The 25,417-nt window shown below is 37.0% G+C and overlaps 1 long non-coding RNA gene across 1 annotated transcript in view; it reads left to right on the forward strand.

Annotated features, from left to right (window-relative positions):
* Window positions 1–14,986: 14,986 nt before the first annotated feature.
* The window catches only part of LOC141746537 (uncharacterized), a 133,753-nt gene continuing 123,322 nt past the window's right edge, over window positions 14,987–25,417 (forward strand). Inside the window, exons 1-2 of the long non-coding RNA XR_012588389.1 lie at window positions 14,987–15,197; window positions 17,741–17,891. This is a non-coding gene — a long non-coding RNA (uncharacterized LOC141746537). The remainder of the gene's footprint in view (window positions 15,198–17,740; window positions 17,892–25,417) is intronic.

Genomic DNA, 25,417 nt, shown 5'->3' on the forward strand with positions numbered 1-25,417 from the left:
ACAGGGATAACTTGTTTTTTGTAGTGAAAGATACAGTTCTTGTGGTTCTATCCCTGCAAATAGTCCTATCGCCTTCTCAATTTGTAATTCCCTGGTCCTCACCCTGCTGTACTCACTCTCAGGAATACTTTAACTTTGGAATTTTGTTATTTGCCACTGAGTCTCAAGGTGTCTAGTGTTCAAATAAGGGATGCATAAAAACGCAAAATGATTCATGTAGATAAGCTTGAAATAGCGAACTCTTTCTTCATTGCAATCCATTCTAATTTGTTCTGTGATTCTGTCGTTTCTGATGGAAATATTTTTGCAGTTTGGAGGATAAAGAGAATCTCAGATCTGTGTAAAATGTAGGTAATTTTCAGAGCTATACATGTAACACCAGCCGTGTGAAATCATAACACCTTAAGCTCCAGTTTGTCTATGTTTAAAAAAAAACCATAGGTTTTTTTGAATGCCTATGTACATCTTGCATCCTGTTAGACAGGAAAACCGTACTCATTTTTCTTTTCAAATAGGAAAATTCTATAAGGTCTTTTATCTCATTGGGATAATGTAAATAGAAGAATGGAACCTTAAAGCACATTTCTCTTGTCCTACAGACATGGAATCAGAAAGAGCGGCTGTGTGACCAGATATTGACGGCTCTGTATTTTGTATTTACTAATACACTTTAGCTAGTAGGTTTGTAGGTACACTGAAGTTAGCGAGCTCTGTTCATTTAATCCTACTCTGTGATTCAAACAATAGTTTAATGCCCCTCTTGCATAATTCTTGTAGCGTTGGACCAGGGATGTGGTATAATACACCTTGAAGCAGTAATGCAAAGGCAGCAATAGTGCTTAGAAAGACTGCTTCTGGGTAAGCTGCTCAGGATGCAGTAATGAACGTGAACGTATTGTTAAGACTGGAACATAATACAGTATATATTTCAGAGTTCATATACTTACTGTTCTTCATTTGCTAGTAGTTATATGGAGCAAAACTGGTACTACTTTATACGTTATGTATTGGGGCATACTCTGTTGAGGATCTGGGATTTCCCTCCACGGCGTATTTTGAAAGTATTATTGACATTTCATCCCAGGGTGTTGCTGGTGAACGAGGTGTCAATGCCTGCCGTTAACTATTCTCAATCTGCCATTGCATTGTGCTGATACAGTGCAATGTATATGATAACGTATACATACAGTAAGTAGCATTCCTATGCTTTGGGGAGGAGGTGAAAAGAACCTTCTTGGGCAAGAACTGAGTAGAAAAAAACAGAACCTGCAACAGCGAGGAGAATGTGTTTATAAATACTGCGGGGCTTGTGGACTGTGCTCTTGCCATAGTTCAGAGATTTGACACTGATATTACCATTTGGTTAGAAAGATCACACAATAATATCATAAAAAGAACATATTTCATACTCTAATTACAATGGGAAAATTGTTCTTCAACATCTTTGCAATATATTTTGGAAACTTCTTTGTGCTTTTCATGATAAGCAATGTAGGTGGTAATTGTCTCACTGAAGAAACTGGAGAAATTATACTGATACATTCATATAAGTGATGTCTTTGGCAAAGAAACTGCTATTAAATATATAGGACGAAAAGATGATTTTCAGGCTGATTGAAGCTCCACTACTGTGTAACAGTCTTGAACTTTTGATGGTCCTGTATCAATTTTGCAAAGTGTGGGAACTGACAGCATAACGCAGACAGCTCCAGAAAGGTGGTATGCTTTTTAACTTTAAAATTTTGTATTAAATATATTTCTTTTCTTTCAATTTTTCTTATGTTCTGCCTTTGGTATTAAAATTAGGGCCTAAAATGTTGTTGGTAGTCTCAACAGAAAGGCAAATGTACTACTTTTCTTGTGCATACCCTCATCTCTTTGGATTGTACTTACTAGGTTGTCTTAAAATTGGTTCTCCTTCCTTATGATCTGGGAAGACTGAAGGTAGCAGGTTGATCTGCTTACCTTTGTACAGCTATAAGGCTTTCTTAAGGGGGACGGTTGTAGTCTTTGGACTCATCCCGGACATGTTTCTGTACTACTGCAGGTAGGAAGTCCAGCACTGAATCCCCAAAGGTGAAAATAGCCCTGCATCTCAGAAAAAAAAATCCAATTATCACATAATATATATTTGTAACATAAACAATATGCATATTTTTTCTTTTTTTACTAAACTCAACTGAAATTCATTGGAAAACACTCTGTGCATTCTGCCTTATGATAGTTTGGACTGAAAACTTTAATTAGTCTGTAGGGCTTTTTATTATTATTTTATCTTTGTTCGTTATTTTTTTGCTCAGTCTCTGTGGATATTCTGTATTTTCATCATCAAATAACTTGCTGGCTATTTTTGTCAAACAAGAACCCTGAAACCATCACACTGCAGTGCTGAGCCTATCTACCCGTTCTGTCAACAGGATGAAAGTGAATCTCAAGCTTTTTTAATTACAAGGATAACATGTTCGCTCATCTAATAATGAAGATGGTTAGCAATTTTAAATTTTAATAATCAATTACTGAAAGTAATTCTCCATTAAACCACAAGAGAGCCATTAAATCTCAAAAGATGGAACATGCTGTATGTAACAGTAGCAAAATTTCTATTTTTAAATATCATTAGGGAATATCTGATTTTCATTTCTCTGCTTTTCTTTTACCTTTTTCCTCATGCAGACCATCTCATTTTCAGCAGGAAGACAGCACATGATCTTATAAATAATAAAAGAAAACCCTTGCAAGACTTGATCCAATGTGTGAAATATGTGCTAAAAATCTAATTTGTTTCAATCCAGCATATTTTGACTGAATAATAAGGAAAGTGACTAATTAATATCTTAATACACTGAGGGCTAGGTGGCATGGTGGGCTTGATACACTCTCCTTTCACCTCAGGAGACCTGCTTTCAGATCTTATTGATATTGCAGGTGCTGAACAGTTTGGTGGTTTCTCTCTTGCTGCTGGTATAGCTGCCATCGAAAACCATAAAATTCAGTACTATTGGCAGCTTCAATTATAAGCATGTTGAGAGCTGGAAAGCAAGGATAGTACAGCTCTCGGATAGCTTGGTGTGCTTACATGAAGATGCCTATTCAGTGACAAGCAAGTTGGCAAATATAAATCAATAGTTGCTTCCAGCAGAAATAAAATAACCCCAAAGCATTGAGAGGGGAGGGAAGCAATAGATTAGTCTCACCTCAGCTGCAAAATGGCTATTTTTCTTTTCAGGGCATTTAAAATTGAGAGCCACAGAAGTGATTTGGAGTGGTTTGTTGATAATGTTGGACTAACTGTTAAAATGTATACTGTTTAAGGATATAATGCTAAAGTATGACAAATGTATACCTTGAGTCACTTTATATGGAGAAAGGACCCGAAGCATCAGTGCTAGTTTGAAGGAAAAAAAAAAAAAAAGCTCCAAAATGAAAAGATACAAGGGTTAACTTTAAAATGATACTTAGTCTTCAGCAGCCGCACTGATAGTACAGAGCACATGCATTTTTCCAGCAGATAGTAGCGTGTATTAAGACTTGCAAAGTTCAGCTTGATTCTTTGGACCCTATCGCTGCGCCGGGTGGCCCAATATTGGAACAATACACAATTCTGGGACTCTTAACATTAGTTGGCGTCAGTTCCCTGAACTCGGAAGGGAAGGTCTGTGCCTCTGATGGCTTGGCTTAAAGCAGAGAAGCAGAGTCTCATGACATCAATAGAAACTCTATCAATTTTTTCAAAGGAGATGAGATACTTAGGAGCCCCAGCTTTGTTGGAAATAAGGCAGAAGAAGGTTTAAGGTTCTCTCTCTCTTTTTTTTTTTTTTTTTTTTTTTAAAAGCCATAGCTCTGTACCACTGACGCTTGGAAAATTCTTCGCATAGTGTTCTGCTTAGCATAAAGCCTGCTGCTGCAGCCATGATAAGTTTAGTTTAAAACTTGAGGGGGAGGGAATTGTCTTAACATGGGACTCTGCATAAGACTTAGGGCTATTATCATTGCATTAGATACATCTTGTTCTTAGCTTTGTTTTTTTATTGTTATAGAACAAAATAACCACAGAAAACTGGTGCTCTCCTCTCTCTTCTTCTAGAACTTTAGGTTACAGATATAAATTGACTCTTTAGGTAAAGTTTCCACATATCTGAAGGCTTAAGTAAGGTAATAATGGTATGTTTTTCAGCTTTTTTGTTAGTTTGAACAAATTTTATTCCCTATCTCAAGCTCTTTGATAAGACTGATAAGAAGAAAACTGATATAGCTGCAGGGTTGGAGGGGAGGGACAAACAAGCTTTTGAACACAAAGCCATTCTTACTGTCTGAAATAGAAGCAAAAAAACCCCTTCAAAATTAAATATAGGTTGAGAACAATTGCTCTGAGCTTAACTTGATTATGTTCATCAATTAGGCAATTTGAAAGAAAAGGTGATTGGACCTGTGGAGCAAAGGGGAAGTATTAACAAGGAGAGGGGTGACAAGGTCACTAACCTCCATGGCACAGAGAAAGAGACAGATAATTATCATTTGTGGAACATTAAGGCAATATTTGGGAGTAGAAGGTTGGTGAATAAACTGTAATATTCCAAAAAAACATTGTCACTTTGTTTTGCCACTATAGTTGTCACTGTAGAGGCATGAATGTTAGTTCCTGTCTTGTCTCTTACTTGTTTCTTCAGGTCTTCCTCACTTCAGGGCTGAGAAATTAGATATGGAATGGTTCTTTTGTGAAAATTATTCTGCAGTAATTATTAGTATTTCTGTCCCTTTTGTCAGTTCTTTATTTGCATTTAAGTTCACAGTGGTTGTTAGGAATTAGTTAGCTGAAACCATGGACCACTTTGTAAGAGGCATAAATAATTTTAGCAGGGTGTAGTTACGGCAATTAATGTCATCTTCTGTCTTGACTGCTCTGTGATTGCCGGCTTCCATTAGGTAAAGGATAGCTTGTGTTGGGTATTTGATTCCAGTGATAGTTTTACTTTAGACTCACGGGGTTTGAAGACTAAAAGCAGAATCTTCTACTGTGAAGTGAATTTCTTCTGAGGTGTGATCATCTTCTAGCATAAATTATAATGGCTTAATGTGGGGTTTCAAGGAAGGCTGGCAGATGACAATCTGGGATATAGATGTATTGGGTGCTTCTTTATCTTGAGTATGTACATAGTACATCTTTGAAGGAGCCACATGTCTCCTAGAGGAGCTGGGATAGTCCCAAGCGTCTGGGTTTAAGGAGTATCTGCAAGGTGTTCTTGGGTTGCTCAAGGTGTTCTGAGATCAAGTGAGGTGTTTGAGAGCCTGTCTTTGTCCTCTGGGAATTTTTGATGTGTTTGGAGGCCTGAGGCTTTTGTGGAGTAGGTTTTTCATGTTCTTGCAGCTTGGGTAGACTGTACTTTTGATACTGCTGTTTCAGAAACTGTTGTTAAACTGTTAGAGGGATTACATTATTAATCTTCCAAATTAATCAAATGAAACTTAGTGGTAGCTCACAATTTACAAACAAGTCAAAACACCTGAAGAAGGGCTTCTGTGCTTGGAAACTTGTCTGACATCTCACCATTGTTAAAAATACGATTTTGCGTAGTTTGATTAAAGCTACGTTTCCAAGGAAGGGTCATCTCTTCTACTTACAGCTGTAGAACATCATGAGTACAACAGCACCACTGTCAGCAACCAGAGGTGCATAAGTATATTTGGAGTCTCAGATCTTCTCCTGAGTGTCTATCCTTGTGCATGAGCTCAGGCAAATTTTGCTTCTGGACATCCTGACTGTAACTGGTAATACCGTGATACTATTAGCGTGCCTAGAGAAATGCTGCGTGCTGTTCTTTGTTTCTTTGTTCGCCACAGCCTTCGTTGTTTAATTCTTCCTATTTTCTTCTTTGGAAATACTTGTCCTTTCTCTCCATGGTATATTTGGCTTGCTTTCTTTTTAGTTTTGCTCAAACTGTACTATTTCTGTCTGATTTTGAATTTTTATGGCACTCTTCAAAATTTGAAATTCATTACATCTAATGTCCTCTATCCTCTGTGCAGCTTCCCTGCTGTCTCTGCTAACCTGGCTGGTGACACAACTGTTGCTCCTTTGATGTCCCCAACCCTGTCCTGCTGTGCTTTCAGTGGTTTTGGCTGTTTCCCTCTCATTGTAGAGTGAAAATAATTTTTCAGAGTACAGAGAGAAGCTTTTAAGTGTAGGCTTACATGTTGCAATGGCATAAACCCTAGAAATACTTAGATATCACACAGATAAGCAGGAACACCACAAAGTTTAACACAGTTTCACATCAGTAAGTGTTGCCCAACCCTTGGCAGTACAATCACATCATCTCCGCAGAGATATTGGTTGTGCAAACTGCCTTCTGACATGCTGCAGGAGGGAATGATTAAATACTTGTTTAATGATGTCTGAATGGAGAGGTAACTATCAGCCAAGCAAATCAGCTGCTGTCCAGGACTGCATATGAACTGTGGTATAGAGAGGTTTTCTCATGCCATAGGTAAGCAGTGCAAATTCAGTTTAATTGCAGCTATATGCTAGTGGTGTGTAAATATAGGACGAAACCCCCCCATACGTATAGATACAACAGTTTCTCTCAGCTAAACAGGGACAATTTTTTTTTTCCTGTGTGACTAGAAAGTCTTCCACTATGAAGAAATAAACTTTCCTAGTATGATTTTCTCCTACTGTGTTCAAAGAGATGGGATTATATTCTGTGTAATAAGCGTGATGGCTGTTAAGAAAAAACATGACCAGAAATCCTCAGAAAGAGAAGTAAAGAAGCTATCTTCAAGAACCTAGGAATTATCTAATTACTCAGGCCAAAGTAGTGGTAAAATCTAGATGTTCTTGCCATCCAGTGCTAGTCGCATACAGTAACAAACCAAGAGGAGTTCGGATAAAGAAAAAAATCTTGGGTCGGGTGTATGTGCGTGGGAGGAACTGACTTTTGAAGATGAGTTTAAAAAAACTAATTCTGTTGTAGTCATGCATAGTTTGGCTATGCAAATGAAATATTAGACATGGCAAGGGCTTAAGAGCAAGCAGCAAGAGGGAAGGGGAATCTTCAATATTAGCAAAAGGCTGCAGTTAGGCAAACAGAGATTTGCAGCAAATGTTTCCTGAAAGCATTCCACAATAAAGCTGAAGTTGTGTGTTTATTTAGTTGTATGCATTTTTTATGTCTTGCTGAAGACTGATGCTACTAGATATTCAGCTGACATAAGACTTCGTTGTGGTATAAGCAGAATTTAAGTAGCTTTGGTGATGGTAGGGACAGATTTTGAGGAAGAGTTGGGGAGAAGGGCTGCTTTTGAGGTCCTGGAATGAATGCAGGTGTTAGGGGAAACAGCTTTCTTTACTTTCATCCTCCCAGGATGATCCATCCCTTACCATTTCTTCAGAATGTGTATTAATTATTTTTCCACGAGACACCTTCATTACCTCCACTCCTTACATTCTCTTTGTAAGCATGAGTTCCGGCACCTTCCTGTACTGCTGGGAAGATGGACAGTGATGGCTCTTATTACAGGCAGAGAAAGGGCTCATCCCAACGGGAGCTGTGTGGTAGAAAAATTCCTGGTCCCTACTGCTGCCAGAGTTTGAGGACAGGAATTGCTTTGGTGTGTGACAGCTACCTCTTGCGGCGAAGACTCCAGTCCACGTTCAGTCCCCTCTCTTGGTGAGAACAAGAAATGATGGTTGTCATGGACTGACCTGGAACTGCCGATACTCATAGTGTTGCAGTGTTTTTTCTCTTACTCCCTCTTTCTTTTTACCCCCCCAAGATTCTGGATTTAATAAATTGCTGGTGTTCTTGCTTATGAAGGTCCAATCTGCACGTAAAATTTCTGAGACAAAATTACAGCCTCTAAAAATTGTTTCTGTTTATTCCTTTTAGTGACTTAATGAAAAGTGCTCACTGAGTTTAGGGGTTCAGGGATCAGATTGTTATATTTTTTTTAAGTCTTCTTGACATTTAAATTTAACTAGAATAATTTACCCTTTTGACAGCTCAATACTTTCTTTTTCCATGCATACTTGCATAACACACTTCAGGTCTTTTGGACAACATGCAAATTCAAGGTCCTGACCACCTGTGGTCATTATAGATTTCATGGCACTTTTTTGCAAGAGGAGGAAAGTTAACGCCAATGACCTGGCCAAATTCCAGCTTCAGTAATTACATTCTGCCTTTCTAAAAATGTCTTTGCTGTTTTCAAATGGAAAAAATCTACTCTTCATTTTGTTCCCAAAAATACTGCCTCGTGATGCTGACTGCTCTAAAAACCTTCAGTGTGGACCAGACAGGTTTAAGCATGGACTCAGGCAGTCACCATTTGCTTGGCTCTCTCTGGAGCTGTCGACTTTGTGCTAAATACTTGCACACACACAAATAGCTAAAAGGAGTTCTGCGTAATTCATAGTTAAAGTTTGAATCTCAGCATGTAATAGTTCCTTTCATGATGAAAGCATTTCATACCTCAGAGGATTTTTACTATTTGTCTCATGTTTCTTTATGAAGAGTTCAAAGTACTTTCAAGAATGCTTGCTACTCTTCTCTGTAAAGTTTCTATTTTTTTTTTTTTTTTTATGGCCAGAAAAGGAAGAAAAGAATATTTAGGAAATGTTTAGAAATCTAATACTCCTACTTGGACCAGTTCTTGGTCATGTGAACAACCATAAAAATATAATTATGAAGCACCAAATGAGATTCTTGCATGGTCCTTGTATTCACCTATGCTAAAATAAAAATTGTTTCTCTTCAATGTTTCTCTCCAGTATACTGCCTTCCACCAGCCTGTTCCTATTTACTATATGTGTATTTTGATAAGGCATCTTCTGGAGGCTTGCTTTTGTGGGTAGGGAAAGGATAAGAGTGTAAGAGAAGTGACAAAACTTCTTCATTCAGTTCAGCTTTGTATTTAAACGCAGGCCTAAGTAAACGGCAGAAAGGTATCTTAATTTAAAATCAAATCCATTCATATATTGAATGTCTTCTGAGCTGTGTAGCTAATGATTAGGCACTGAAATGTTTGCACAAGAGTATAGCTGTGTAGCTCTCATGAGCAGAGAGTTGGGGAGAAGTCCACATGGTGTGCTGGGATGTGCCAAGAGGAGTACAGTTCATCTGAAGAACTTGATAAATGTTTCAGAACTTCTCTAACCCAGTTGGTCAAGTTTGTTTTGCCGTTTTGCTAATGAATTCCCTGTACGCTGTAGCCTTATAAATAAAACCAACTTCACCATAAGCTGAAACCACCTCTCTCCTTAAAAACACATACTACAATAAAAATTGAAAGTAATATACCAGGAATAATCTCAAAGTTTGTACTCCATGTGTGTAATCAGTGGAACCTATTGAAATGTTTGGAGACTGCATCTGTGTATTAAAGAAAAAAAATTCCAATCTAAAAATAAGAAAAGAAAAAGCAGATTGTCACATTCTGCAATGCTGGCATAATGATTACTGGACACAAGTATTCAAAAATGCACATGCTATTTCTCTGCATGATCATGGGAAGACATATTTTCTTACTGCCATGACTGCAGTTTTGTTAAGTAAATCTTGCAAAACACAACACCACAAACTTTGGAAATGCAGCTTTAGCATTGTTCTGTGTTCAATAATTAAATACAAAATGCAAGAAGTTGCCTTCTTGACTTTCAAATCATACTTTTGCCACATCCAAAATGAAACACAACTGCAGGGTACTAATAAAAGTAGGCATGACTAGGCAAGGTAATTTCCTCCTGCATTAATCTTAAATTCTTTAAGAGTCATCAGAGTTTTATTTCACTGGTTCTGGTTTAAATGGCTGAGCTTAACAACACATTAAAACTTGCACTGGGGAGATCAATTTCAAACAAATGCTCCCTTTGCAGTTGTGCCTGTATGAAGAAAAACAATCTTCTGTTGATCAGAAACTCAGTGTATATTAAACAGCATTCGAAGGAGCCAAGTGACTCTCGTGTATATTTTAATAGGGCTGGATGCTTGATGTCCACTTGTTTTGTTAAGAACAGTTTAATTTTAACAGCAAGCGTTCAGGACAGTATTTCCTTCTGCTCTGAGACTCACAGAGCACAGAATGGATGAGTAGCTGTCAGGGAGCAGGTTGCAAGTAACCACAACCAAAGTCCTGCTGTGCAGTAGATCACTCATAAGCAATTTTTTTTCTTGTAAGTGACAGTGTCTAGCTCAGATCCCTAAGAAATCAAACATGCTTTTAATCTGATTTACAAATTTACATCTCTTCCCTTCTGGGCTCCCTTTTGCTGGAGAGTGGTGGGATAGAAAGGGCCCCAATTTAATTTCCTGAATTAAGGACAACCCTTAAAGGGGCTCTTCTCCATGCCCAGTCTCTGTGTTACAGAGGAGATGACCTTATTTATGCTATAGTTGAAAAAAAAAGAGGGCAAGTTAGGATTGTGTCAACCCTTGTTCGTTTCTGTGATCCTAATATGGCTAAACGCTTATCCTAGTCAATGTAAAGAAGGGTAAGGCAACTCTGTTGTGTGACTGTAGGTGTCATCTTATGCCTTGGCATTTGGAGATTATTTAGGCAGTGAAAGTAACAGGTAAGAATGAATTATTGTAACAGCAATCACACTTCCATTTAAATAGTCCTAGTGAAATCTTTGCAACTATTTATATCAGGTAAATATAATTACAATCTAAACTTCCCAATTTCTGAGTCGTGTTATCTGATGTCTGGAAGCAATATTTGAATGAAGCAGCCAAACATAATTAAATTTGACTTCTGTTGTCTAGTAGCAGGTACGTAACTTCGTTTAGTTTAATATGTCAGTGATTTTTAGCAGAAATACTCAAGTATTTTTGGAGGAAACTAAAATAGCTCTTGCTGAGTTTTATGTTGCCTTTTGGCCTTGACCAAGCTAATTTGGTGGCTGCTGGTGCTTACGTGGCAGGTACCTCTGTGACAACAATGTAGATTTACTATCATCAGAGCCATTCTCATCAAGAGGCATGGGATAAAATTTATACAGCTCTTATCCCTGGGAGGGGCTTGCAGCCAGGACTGGGAGGCCTTTTTCCCCTTCTTCAGGTTTTTATTTCATGGATTAGTCTCTCTGCTCTAGGGCTTCTAAGTGTTGTATGTTTTATCAATCATAGGCATCCCTGCTCACCTTGTGCATTCAGATGGCTACGGGCAAAGTCTGTTTATTTTGACTAGTTTCTCATAGGTTAGTAAAGGGTCAATTTGGTGAGCAACAATCAGATGGCCTTATATTTCTCATCTGGATTCCCCACCACGTTAGACGTATTTGGCTTTTTCTTTCTAACTTGGATGTAGCAGAGTTATTAGAAGAAGGAAGAAGAGAAAGTTCTTCAGGGTCTACCAGATATTATTCCTAGCTGTTAATCCACCATAAGAACTGACTGATTACCTACCATCTGCACCAGATTAGCAATAATCTTACCTTCGTTAACCAAAACGTGCAACGTTCCCACCATCTTCTCCCTTTGTTCTGACAGAAGCAAGCATTGCCTCTGCCAGCCTCTAGCGTCCTTAGCAGTTGGAGCTGCTAATTTTTCTGTAACTACAATAAGTCATCAGTGATTATTTTCAGACAACTTTCAAATATGCATATTAGGTAATTAAATTTGCAATAAGTGTCACTCTGCTATGCTAATGTTAAATGTGCAACCCTTTCCTTGTCCTTCTGCATTAAGCCTTTCCTAAGCTGATATGTCAATAACTAATTTTTTCCAGCTGTTCTAGATCAACAGTTATTTTCTGAGCTGTGATGAAAAAAAAAAAAGCACTCACCTCACTTATACTCTATACAAACGAAATATAGCACCTTTAGAAGTCACTTTATTGTTCTCAGGTGTCATAGTCTAGCTTCTAATATTACTCTTCTCCTTTAGTACCACAAAACACTTAAAGATATAAGATATATGCTTGTATTGCTTCTATTTTGGGCCTTTTGAATCTGTCAAGGTGCAAGACCAACAAACCTTTAATGTAGAAAAGGGTCTTAGATTATTAAAAGACTAACTTGTACCCAGAAAATCTAATAATTGCAAGTAATAAATTTTCAAAAATACAGAAATCAGGGAAGACAGTAACTTTTTTCTCTTCAAATAGTTTCTTAAGAAATAAATTGTTCTTAGTCGGGTTGGGGTGGATCAGAGCTCAATCCTTTCAAAAGGCTGTTTCTGAGGTATTTTGCTCTTTAGATTTCCTGGCATAGGGCTCAGGTTATTCTTACTTTTACTTAATTCTTAGGTCTTATCTTCGAAATGCGAGACTTTAACAGTTGTCCAGGCAGAGAACCAGACTATTCATATTTCATCATTTTTAGTGGCAGACTTTGTATTGTTATGTTAACAGTTGGACTTGATGATCTTGAGTCTTTCTCAACCTAAGTGATTCTATGATTCACCAGGATTCTTGCAAATTGCCCTACCTACTTCTGCCATCCCCTCTTAAGTTTCACAGTACAAGTAACACAATATTATTAAAAAAATTATTCCTTCGTCCTTTCTTGCTACAGAATTTTATAGAATATATCTGAGTTGTGATAATTGGAACTGAAGAAGCTTTCCTGGATGAGAAAGAGAAGGTGGGGGGTAACTTCCAGGCACTATGGAGTCAAGCCAAACCCCTGTTTAAATAATCTTCAGTGAGTTTTCTGTGTATCATGCATTCCTCTCATCCCCTGGAAGGAAAGCAAAATAATAATTGTTCTCCCTCTTGACTATGTCTATTTGTGAAAAGCAAACTTAATCTGTTTGTCCTTTACCCCATAGTTCCTAAAACAGTGCCTACTAACACATGCTTGGTAAAACCTGGGATGATCTTAGTAACACATTTTCAGCAGTGGCAGCAGTACTCCCTAAAGACGTCTTTCTTCCCTGTGGCAAGCTTATGGACTGAAGTAGCAACCATGGTACAAATTTCTTTTCAGCCATCAGTGAGCACTCCCTTAAGTGCAACAAAAAAGGTGGGAGCAGGTAACTAGACATTTGGCAGAATGAAAACATAAAAGTTGTTTGCACTTGGTTTACTATATTCTAGAATGATATTCCTTATTGTAAGTGTACATTGTGTATGTTCTAGAAGACTTTCTCCGCATGGAATATGTAACATAGGATGCTACACATGTTTGCCTATAGAAAGTACATATTATGACTGAAAAAAGAAGTGATCATATATTTCAAGACTGTGTTGTAATACACACGCATCAGGGAGCAGAGCTATCGTAGTGTGTGCAGTCTCAGGCTTTGTCACTTCTTGATTGTGAGTTCTTCCCAGCACAGCCTTAATGGCAAGCACAGCATCCCTGCTAGATTTCAACTTGCTCACGCAACTGGGCTCCGACTTCTTTCATGTGACTCTCCTGATGTAATTACACATAAGGTCATCCCTATGTTTAAAACAAAGCAACTTTGAAATAAATATTGCAGCAGAGCAAATTTCTTTCAACAAATCAACAACCTTGACTTGGGGAGTGAAACGTCTGCTGTCAAATGACTAAGCCCCACTTAGGGGAGTTTACAACACAAGTTCTGACCACACTTAAATTGGAACAGTGACAAGGTGATTACGTGCAGTCTTGATGTCTTCCTCAGTATGGGAAATAGAACATAATAGATTTTTGTGCAGAAAGGTGCCGAATGCCCTAGTTTTTCTGTGTTAATATAATTTAAAGATAGGTATGTGCAGAGAACTGTCTCAAAGGAAAAATTCTTTATGAAGATAGTTTGCTTTGTTATACGTGTTTGGTATGCAGAGGAAGAAAGTCCTTTTTCTCTTCTTCACCTACCAGCTAAAATACAAGAATAAAAAATTTGAGAGTTATTTTTTAAAAATACTGCTGTTATTAGATTTATTAACATGAAGTTAGTTAGCCACAAGACATTCAAGGTGTGGTTTAAAGGGCTTCTAAGTCCTCTGTATAGCCTACACAGTTGTGGGTTTGGACCTGCAGGTATATATGCCCTTAAAGCGTCACAGTACAGCTGTTGTGACACTGGATGTAGCAATAACTAACATTTAGGGGCCTCATTTGCAACACAAAACCTCTACTTTGGCTTGTTTGACTGATAGAGATTTACTGATAGCATAAGCCATCAGATTTACTGATCTCTTCTATGTAAAGACACTTATAAGGCAATCATCTGAATTAGTCAATAAGAAATCATGATTACAAGTGGTATTGAAACATTACATTAATTTTTCAGAGCTTGAACATCTACCTCTATGTGGTATTTATAACTGTAATTTATCTCTTGGTGTTTGATCCTTGGAGCTGTTTCTTTACAAAAAACGAAACGGGATATTCCTTTCCTGAAAGTGATTTCTATCCGCTGGTAAGAGGTGTTCAGCAGAAGGAGCATCGGTCAGACTGGCAGAGACTTGAACCTCTATCAGGTTCACACCCATATCTTCTTTTTCAGTGAGAGGCCTCACTATGTTATACTATATCTAGGTTGCTTTTCCCCTTCTTTGCAGAAAAGATGTGTTGGCCTGAAGGGAAGAAGCAGGATTCCTGGCTGGAGCACTCTGCTAGGAAAGGGAAATCTGTGCTTTGCTCCTTACTCTAGTGGCTGTTTGTATTTTACCCGTTAACTGTTTCATGTAAAGTGCGTGAAATCTGGTTCATGAAAGCAGCTTCCCGGTGGGCTGTATGAATACATGGTCATTCAGTGCTCAAGAATAAGATACTTCTAAGCGTATTTAGAAGCAGAACAAGAGAGTAAGTCTCCATAGTCCAATGACTGTTGTGAAGAGATACCTGCAACTATAAGCTAAGAAAATGAAACCGTATTAGCTGTGGCAACCCTGACTGTGCTAATCATCACATCTCAAGAAAGCTAATATGGTTAGACTACTTCTGGTATCTGAGATGGACTGGGAACCTTATGGGCTATTGCTGGCTTAAGTGTAGGCTGTGTCAAAATGTAGATACTTTGTGCTGTTTCAGACAGTCTTGGAGCATTCAACATATCTGCACGTGGCCAGAAGATGTGCTATGGGAAACCTGCATGTTTCTGGACTGGCAGCTGGAGACCAGGAAAAATATTCTAGGGTTCCTACAAAAGTACTTGTAATGGGATGCAACTGAATCCTATTCCTGGGCACAGCTTTGGACATCTATGGAATTTGACAAGCATCTAGAGGCTGGCGTGGTTGGATTTCTGAACATGAATCTGCCCAGTCCCACGCTAACCCGGCAAGTAAGTATGTGTGCATGATTCCAGTGAAGTGGAAGGGAAGGCATAGGCTGGGGTTACTGACAGATGGCTGAGCTGCCCCGTGGGGAGGTAGGAGGTATGGATTTGAACCTCGTCAGACAGCAGAGGAAATAGATACCTTACCACAATTTAATAATACACTTGAGCGTACACTCAAAAGTGCCTATTGGGAGTGTCTGAGTTGCAGAACAGATGCTCTCCATGCTGCAACTTGCAGTCTTACTCCCTGATTGTCTGAACCGAACCCTTCTGGATTGACAGTGAACTTAAGGCTCTCTCTGAGGGGACCTCTCCAAGGGGACCGTGCTGAAGACCTCCCTCCAACTCGCAGTCTGAACACAGCCACGCGTGTCTGGGTGCCAGCAGGCACAGGGGAGCGTTGTCTTGCTGAGCGTATGCAGCTAAAATGCTTGAATTATGATACCTGGGGAGTCCTGCTGTGCTGCACCCTCATGTTTTCTATTCTGCAAATATGCATAGTTAGATGGTTTATAGACAGATCAGACACTATTTTTTTTAACCTAGTCTATGCTCAACTTATGTCGCGATGTCTTCATGCACAGAGCATGAAGGTTCTCCTCCTTCTTCAATACATTAGCGTAACGGAATCATAATGTAGTTCAGTGTATGTTCAGTTCATAGAGCAAAAAAGTTATTGCTGTGTGTTTGGCTCCAAACTACTCGGCTGTGATCTCTTTGAAGCACAGTCAAATCTTCGCTACCTGTATGGAAAGGACTTCACAGGACAAAAACTCCTGTATCCCTGGCTATTTTGCTGTATATCCCTAGTGCTGTATTGAAATAGAAAGTAATGATATTGTAGTTACAGTTTTTCAGTGAGAATGGGAAGGAATAATAAAGCTGCACTGTCAATTCATGGTAAAATTAAAGATTTAACTCTAAGAAATACAAGCTTTCTATTATGCTTTTGTACTGTAGTGACATAAACAAATACTTTTTTCTCAAGCTGAAATCATATAATTTGTATATATTCTCAGGATGATCCCTTTTCTAATTTTTTGTTAAATCAAAGGTGGAAATTATGATGAAGTAAGCTTCAAATGTCTTTTTTTTTAAATTTTTTTCTCCCTAGTACCATATGAACCACTCATTCAGGCAATAGCTATAAATACATAGTGGCAGACAAACTGTACAAATGAACTCAGAGCTATATATATATTTGAGAAAGAAAGAGGTTTTTGCACTGGTTAAAGTAGAAAAAGGAACATGTTCCTGTGATATCAAAATACAGCTTGATTGAAGATATGCACTGGCGTACAAGCACACACAATTACTGCTTGAGCTTATGAAAATGTAGCTCTTAATATCTGTTCTAACCCCCATTAGGAATATTATAGAGTTGCAGTCTGCATCTGTATTGGTTATTTAATGGTGATAGTGCATATTGTAATTGATCTAGATAAAGATGTTAGCATAAAGCATGGCAGATGTGCTTAAACCTTATGTCCCTATGTAGTCATATTGGCCAATGATGGCTTAATTTTTCTCTGAGATAAAATGTGCAGCTCCACGTTGTAGCTTGATGTATCTTTTAAAAGCAAAATTCCTGTGCATCTTTATTTAAAGTGACAGAGTTTTTATCAAAGAATACAGATAATTAAGTGCTGAAACTGAAAACCATCTCCGAGTGAAGAATTCTGGTGATTTTGTGTGTGTGATTGTTTACAGATTTCGTTCTCCATTTGCTCCCAAAGAATACACTTAAACACTCAATCAATGAATAACCTACAGCAGTTTGTTGTAGATTCAATAATGGGGAATGGTGCATTGTACCAGGATAGTCAGATATACCCATAGGGAGTGTCAGTGGTCAAAATGCTTCCATTGCCAGAAGGTAGTCTGAAAATGGTCTAGAAATTCAATACAGCATTGACCCTACATTGTATACATGATCTGCAGTCAGTTTCTCAAGCTTACTTGAAGTTTAAAAAACAGGCATTTTAAGTCTAGGATTCAAAATATATATATATATAAACATATATTCTGGATTAAAACTATTTTTCTTTCTCTAAAGTTGCAAGGTGAGGAGACGTTTGTTTTGCTCCCCCACCCCGTACGTTCTTGCTGTTTTGTTTTAGCACAAACAGATTTTATGCCAGTGAGGTTTATGAAAATACAGTCTTAGAAAATTTACAGGCAGTTTCCCCCCCATGCTTTGTCACGTTTCTCTACCTGGTCTGACACCAAAGTTTTTGAAATGCGTAGCGATACCAAATTACAGACAATATGTATGTTGTTAGACTTACTGAAAAGCTTTAGCTCCTGTTGATATCAGAAGCTGTCTTGAGTTATGAAGTTAATAATTCTGCACGTTAATGTAAAAGTTTATTTAAATATTTCAAATTGAAATTAAAAATACGAATGACATTTTAAAATATAAAGAGCATATTATATTTCTTAATTGTTTACCACAGTAGGCAGTTTTTTAATGTGTAAAAGAAAACTAAACCCATTTCCATCTTTGCATATTTTTATTCTCTGGTTTTGTTTTGAATTTTTTTTAGAGTGGGAGTAATAAGTTTTGAGTAATCCTACCTGGTATCCTGCTTACTCCTAATCCCCAAATGGATCCTGTGCTGCAACTTCTTGTATGGAACTCAAACTTCCTGCTAATTAACACATCTCAGCCTTGCTCCAGTTTACCGACCATTCTAGGTAAGTTAGACGCCTTTATTCTGCAATGTGTTTCTTAATTTTTAAATTGTCAGTCTCGCTAAACTAAAGCAAAGGTATGTGTTACATTGCCCTGTGCTTCAGACCGATGCATATTAAAGTGAGCGTTACTACTAAATACTTAGAAAAACAGTCATTAGACTAAGTGCCTTGAGTTATGCATATGACCATAAAGTGAGATTACACCACTTTCAGTTTTTAATGTCAGGATTCATATGGTGTCACTGGCTGGTTTTCAGAAAAGAGTGCACAACCCTAGTGCTTGCTTCCCAAATGGAAGTCTAATTGTTCTATTAAAATAGCAGCCATCAACTTTTTGGTTTAATTCAAATTTTTAAAAAGACCTTTGTCCCTTGAGATTGTTTGCCATGATGAAATATTTCAACTGTATCTTATTTAACAGATGCAAATGTTTCGTAAAAGCAAGAGAGCAAAATAACCTTTCAGCTTTTTCTGAAGCCTAGAAGTGTTTTGTTTTGCCAGCTGTCTATGAAAGTTCAGTGCATAAAAGGTTAGGAGCCTGACTTTTTTCTGTCTTGTATATCTTTGAAAAATTGGTTTATGGCGAGTCATACATCATGTAGCTAAGACATATGGGAATAGTTAAAGATTAAGGTAAATAGACAAATTGAACTGCTTTAAATCATTTTTCCCTGTTTCACTTTTATGAAAGAGCTTATGAACAAAAGTTGACATTAAGCAATCACAATAGGCTATTCTATATATTTTAGACAGTGGTAAAGACTTTAGTGTCAGAAAGTGTTGCATCACTGATGCTTATATCAATTTGATTGGTGTCCAAGTTTTAAAAATGTTACTTTGTCAAGTCATAACCTTTTCTGAGTCTTTCATTTGTCATTGTTTTGATGATTATATCTTTAAAAAAAAAGCTAAAAAAAAAAAAGAAAAATGTTCTGTGCATCAGGAATCATAAGACTTTTCTTATCAATTGTTTGGATAAAGTTAGCACTTTTTTCATTCTTCTGTAATGTGACTGCTTAGATGTTTTGGTGTAAATGTTTCATTTTAAACACAAAGATTAGCAATATCACTCAAGAAGAGTACGTTAGAAAAGCATTTTCATGAAATATCAGAACAGAGTTTGGATTGCAAAGTCATAAATGAGAAGATTTTAGTCGCTATACTCTGGCTGTTATTGACAATAGTATTACCATGAGCTCGGGCCTTCCAGACCAAAAGAAAAAGTGTGAGCTGACAAAGCAAGGTAAGTCAGAGTATGAACTTGATATAAGTGGACAAGTATTTTTGTTCCTCTCTTCACTGGTCCAACAAAATACGGCTATTCTGTAGATACCAAATAACTAAGAGGGAATGGGTCTGTTTTGCCAATTTGTGTTCTTGAGTCTTTGGGAAGGAACTTCAGAAATAAAAAGCAATAAGAATTTGCATTAAAAATGCCATCCACGATTTTAAACTGGTGTTTCCTTTACTTTGTGATTTCAGACCAATTATTTGTGTTTTCATTCGGAAGGGCTGGGAGCTGGGGTGGGTGTTCAAGATGAGTTGACCATATCTAAATATTTCTGTGTAATATAGGAAGCTTTAGGGGCAAGACAACCGAGCTACCAGTAGGAATTTTATTCAGATCCTTGGGGGCAGCTTAACCAAGCAATCTTAAATTAAAACATCAGTTTCTTCTAAATGGAGGCTAAATATAATGATTGTTGTCATGTTTTTACAACTGTTGAGGATAACGTGACTACATAGCTGCATGAAGTTTTACTCCTTTACAGTATTTGCCTGTTATTTCATTGTAGGGAGATTATTGCTACCCATAATTTGTAGGCCTTATATTTTCATTTGTCTAATACTGGTCTTGTAGATAATAGTGAATTGGTTTTATTTTAGCTGTATGCAGTAATACTAAATATGCTAGCAGTTTCTCTGATCGTATTAGAAATTGGTAATTTATATCAATCTGCATGTAAAGCAAAAAATTCTGAATATCTATTCTTTTCTAAAAGGTAATTTTATTTCCAATACAGATGAGGGGCACAATTATAGAAATAAAATAAGATTTAAGGCTGGCAATGGTCTTCTCTATAGCAAGGTAATAATATTGCTTTGTAGCTATTTTTAATGGGTCGCATATTATTTTGAATTAGAGGATGTATTTGGACTGTTTCTGTGCACTATGTGTTAACCAGGCACTGATTGTTTTCAGAACCATGGGTATCAAGGCAGCTTTTAGCCTCTGTGGTAGGAAAGTGTTTGTTGCCCAAAATCTATTGCTATCTTCCCTGTCCATTGCATCAGCTAAAAAAACCCACACAACTGAACAAACCCCTACAATGTGAAAATAATTCTTAGGTGAGTTATATTCCTTAAATTAGTGGAGAAATGACTCTTTTTGCTTTTCTAGAATAAATTTGGATATTAACCGTGATTATTGAATTACATTGCAATTTTTAAGTTAAAAAGATACATTAGCAACATTTTCTGGTGAGGCAACTATTCTCTCCCTCTTTTTCTTAACATTGGCTATGGAAAGAGAGCCGGTGAGCTTAGCGGGGCATCCAAATGCAGCTCAGTTTAGGCAGGGGAGCTTTGACATTTCAATCACAAGAGGGAGCTGTTGGAGCTAAAACTACTAGAAGCGCGCACTTCCACATGCCGTTTTAATCAATACTGCTCAGTTCTAAATATTTAATGAAATACATTAACAATTATTAGTTTCCACCATCACACCCTATGACTACCACTGACGTGCATTTTCTAAGAGAAGTATGAAAACAATAATTAAAGCGAATAAACCTATACATTGGTAGCAATATATTTGGCGTGTGTGGGAACAACAGCCAATCTTTTCTCCTTATGTTGGTGACAAGCTTAAATCTGCTTCAAAGCAAACAGTCTTGTCAAGCAGTGAAACATACTTTTGTTATAGAAACCTTTGTTACTCATTTATGTTGTTGTGTATCAAAAGTCTGTGGGTACAACTTTTCTAGTGGCTCCGGTAGGAAATTGAGCACACACACGAATATCATATGGTGAAGAATGTCAGTTTATATGAAAATTGAAGAATTATCTGTTTTCCCCCTGCAGTTATGCACAAAGGCATCATTGTCAGTTGCCTTTCTTAGACCTTCGCTGCAGGCATGATCAGACTCAAGCAGACAGCTATTTTCCTTTAATTTTCCACAGCAAGCCAGTAATGCTTATGATTATTGAGGAGTCAGGAAAAGTTTAGCTTCATCAAGTGACATGTAGTGTTGCAATTAGTTACTTAAGCACTTCTTATAAAATTTTCTACTACGGTATCTAGCTTGTCAGATGCAGCTAAATATTAGCATCTCGTATTAAACAGGAGAGTAAAAACTCCTAGCAGAAAGCACAGCTGACAGCTCTCAACATGAGCTGAATGATCACTCACAATTGTAATCGATTCTGTAAGTACTGAACACAAACCCCCAGGCAATTGAGGAAAATAGGATGATGAAGGACTGCAAACTAATACGTTACACATCTTCATTGATTAGTCATTGATTAACCATTATTTTTCTGAATGACAAACAGCTAGTGGTAAAGTAACTGAAGCTGATGATTTATTTACATGTTAGACAGAAGATGACTTCTTTATTCAGCTGATCGTGAGCTAATGCGAAATCATAAGGCAGCAACAGTTTTAGAATAAAGGCAGGTTTATAATCTTTTTTGACAGCGTTCCTAGATTCAAAATGATTTTACTGGAAAGAAATTTAACTTTCAAGCAACACATGAAATTCAAATGCGGATCATCTACATGGTACCTGTAGTATAACTACATTTAAAGAGAAGATCATTTTATAGACTTGGTATTTACAACAATATTGATCAGTGTTTATCGAACTTTTAATTTAATTCTCTGTTTTGTTCAGTGCCTTATTGGCAATTAAACACAGCTGCAGAAATGGCAGAATAATGGTTTGTAATATACCTACTATCTTTATTATTCTGAAAATACCTCAAAACCCTAGCTTTGAACACCCCATGGAATTAGGAAACACATAATTAGGAAGCAGTCTATGCATTTGGAGATCAGTTTTTTTCTTTAATACATATCAAACATCTAATTATAATCAGCTCCTACCAATGCAGTATGAAGTAAAACTGATTGCAGTGGAATGTAGCAGGTCAGTTGAAGTGAGGTTTCTGCCAGTCCAGTGGACTTGTGTTGAGAGTCCAGTTGACCTTTTCCCCTTCTGTTTTCTTTTGTACCGTGTTTTTTTTTTCCCCTTCCTCCCTTAACCGTGAACAAATCTACTCCTAGTGAAGGTAGTGCTTGAATCAGTTTAAGGAAAGCGGCCTATGGCACTCTCTGGTACAGTCCACTTCAGCTATGAAAGCATTGTGGACAATGCCTGTTACTTACTGCTGATGAATCAGTAGAATTCTTCACTTTTCTTTTTTATAGTATTAATTGTGAGGAACTTTTTGTAAGCACATGGATATGTTTCTTCATAGGAATTATATTCTAACTTAACAGTAATTAATATAGAGGGCTAGTGATGTGTGATGTCTGTTAACTTGTTATCAGAGAGATTTTCAATGAAAGATGTGTGCTTTCAGGAAATATGAATGTAGAATAACTATTTAAGGGAAATTCATCACCATTGCTGGATTTAAAGGTTAATTATCATATCACATAAAAAAAGAGAGAGATGGCAGTATACTATAGAACTGCAGTTAAAGTGTAAATGTGCTTGATACCACCTCTAATAACTGTTCCATTATTAGACATACAATCGTGCAGTTCTGTTGTCTTCTGGTCTTAATAGTTTTCTAATTCTGTAAATTAATACATTAAAATATCACTACACACTTGGCCAACTCTTAATACATCAAATTCCCTCCCCCTGTTTTGTTGCGAAAACTTTTCATATACCTTTTATCTTCTGTTCATGTTTTTATGAGAGGCAGGCTTATAAGTGGATAGCAACTGATATCCAGGTGGTGGCTTCTGAACACGTTTAGTATGAACCTCTGCTAAACTGTTAGCTTTACTGTTGAAACATTTGTCAACTGGCAGTTTTTACATTAAAAAAAACACACACTAAAACCCCATGCTCTTTACTTTTGTATTTGTAACTTGCTTGCAAAAGAGCGCTGGGGCAGTGGTGAATTTACATCATTATAATTTTTGCCTTTCTGCCAACTGTGTAAAGTTGAACCATTTTGCCTTTTGGGACATCCAGTTGTCCTATAGTTTCAGGACTGTGCTGGACTGGCAGTAGAAGCGTTTTACCAGGCACCAAGTTGCTGCTTGCTAAGCAGTTTCGTGTTATGAGCCCTGAAACGATGGCACATATCGGTTCGACATGTCTCAATTATAAATCTCTACCTTCTCACGGCTAATCAGCCGTGTGCGTTTCTGGGGAACCTGCAGCATTCCTGCGCTCCCAAGTGCTGCCTCGTGCTGCTCGCTGAGCATTTGCAACTGACTGCAGTGTCTGAAAAGTCTGAAAAATAACAAAAGTCTGAAAAATAGCAAAAGAAAAATAGCTCTTGCAGTAAAACCACAAGGAAAAGCCTCCAGGACAAGGTATGAAAATACACAGTTCCGTTCCAGTTACACCTGCACTTTCAATACCTATCTCTGGTTCCCTGTGTAAAAGGCATAAGAAATCCAATGAATCCTTATATAATTTTGTGTGTCATACTCTGTTTGTGTTACCCATTTCAATTGCCAATTAAGGGGACTATTCGCATGAACAAGAGTGTGATGCGGCCTACTATGTCATGCTGGTACATACTTCATAATTGAGGAAAAGAAAGAAGTATTTTTGATTTTTCTTCTCATTCTTTTGAGTCCAGATATGTTATCACAACTACACATGGGGAATAATATGCCTCAGTGTCTTCAAGCACATTTAATATCTTTAAATTTTTAAATGAAAATGTAGCTGTCAATTTTAAACTAATTTGGATGGACAGCAATAAAATGCAAACCTCACTTCAAATTAGAATTTTCAGTGAGGATTTCTAATGGAAAGTAATTGCTGACAATAGGAAATGACAAATTACTAATTACTTAGTTCAATTAGACTTTTGTGCCTTTGGTCCTAAGTGGCAAGCATACAGCAAATCTTGCACTTTTGTAACAATTAATGACACTAAAACTATTTAAACTGCCAACAGATGTGAGTATGAAGACATGAATTGAAACTTCCTTAATTTACATACTATCCCAATTTTATATCAAGTAAATGGTGTTTAATTTTTATGTTACAATTAAATATCACTGGCATAGTGTAATTTCTGCAGAACTTTTCAGAATAAAATAGTTTTGCTGAAATGCTAGCGCTAATGCTTTTTTTCCTCTTATCACAGCACTATTTATCTTAAAGTGACTCTAAAATATAGAGGGGCGGTGAACGGAATATAATTTTTTAAAAGCTTGTGCTAACAGTTTTCCTAAAGTGGGATGTAGAATTTCATCAACTAGATTACTGCAATGTAAGATTTCAAATTCTGCTTCTAATTTATGGGTGAATGCAGAACTTCATCCAGTGTACAGCATTCAGAAGCAGCCGAAATTAATATTTCCTTCTCCGTCTTTATTAAAGTCCTTCCAGAGTTTGTATGTTAGATATTGTTTCTTCATTAACACTATGCCAGTTTATGCCATTTTATAGTAAAGGCTAGATTCTTCATTCTTTCTCACAGTTTGCGCTTTAGCTCTTTTGAATTGCTTTCAAATATGTTTCTGCTGAATATGAAGTGTAGCAGACCATAAATACACTGGAATGGTTTCTGTTCAGTCATTAATATATTTATGCACAGGTATATTTTCCCGGTAAAGTTTGCCATAATTTTTGCGTTTCAAAACTTCTAATATTGGATATGTAAAATTAGATGCCTAAATAAACCTTTTATGCCTTGGGAACTGCTAGCCTCTTTTCAATGTGTTCCATGTGATTGTTAAGATTTCTTTAGGTGTTTAATAGTTCTGAGAACTGGCTACTTCTTTTTTTTTTTTTTGATATATTAATACCCAGCTTTGGAAATATTGGTAATATATTTTTAGTCAAGAAAAGAAGGAAAAGATACTAAATTGTGAAGCTATTAATCCAACAAAACTCTGTTTGACTTCACAGATTATTTTGCATAGGCCTATTTCTGACTTCTTCCCTTAGGCAAAACAAAAAGAAAGCTAAAGGCAACATTTAAAGGAATCCATTAATCTAATAGTAATTTATGGTTACTCAATTTTCCAGAAGATTTTCCCTGTCCTTTTGTTTTGTAGCAAGATATAAGGCAGTAGAGGTTATTGTAGCAATGGGTGTTCCTGCTGAAAAGGTGTATAGATAGAAGATAATATTCTCAATATGGGAGAAGAAATAGGAATGTCTTTATAAAATATAAATAAGAAGGTTACAAGAAAATTAAAATGTAGGACCCAAATCAGGAAAGATTTATAGAAGTGCCTACATTTAGTTTCAAGAGTTGTCTTGAAAAAGAGGGTGTTTTGTACGGATCATTGTGCAGGTGTGTAATTTTGTTTTACA

Source organism: Larus michahellis, chromosome 7 (assembly GCF_964199755.1).
Source record: "Larus michahellis chromosome 7, bLarMic1.1, whole genome shotgun sequence".
Taxonomy (NCBI): Eukaryota; Metazoa; Chordata; class Aves; order Charadriiformes; family Laridae; genus Larus; species Larus michahellis.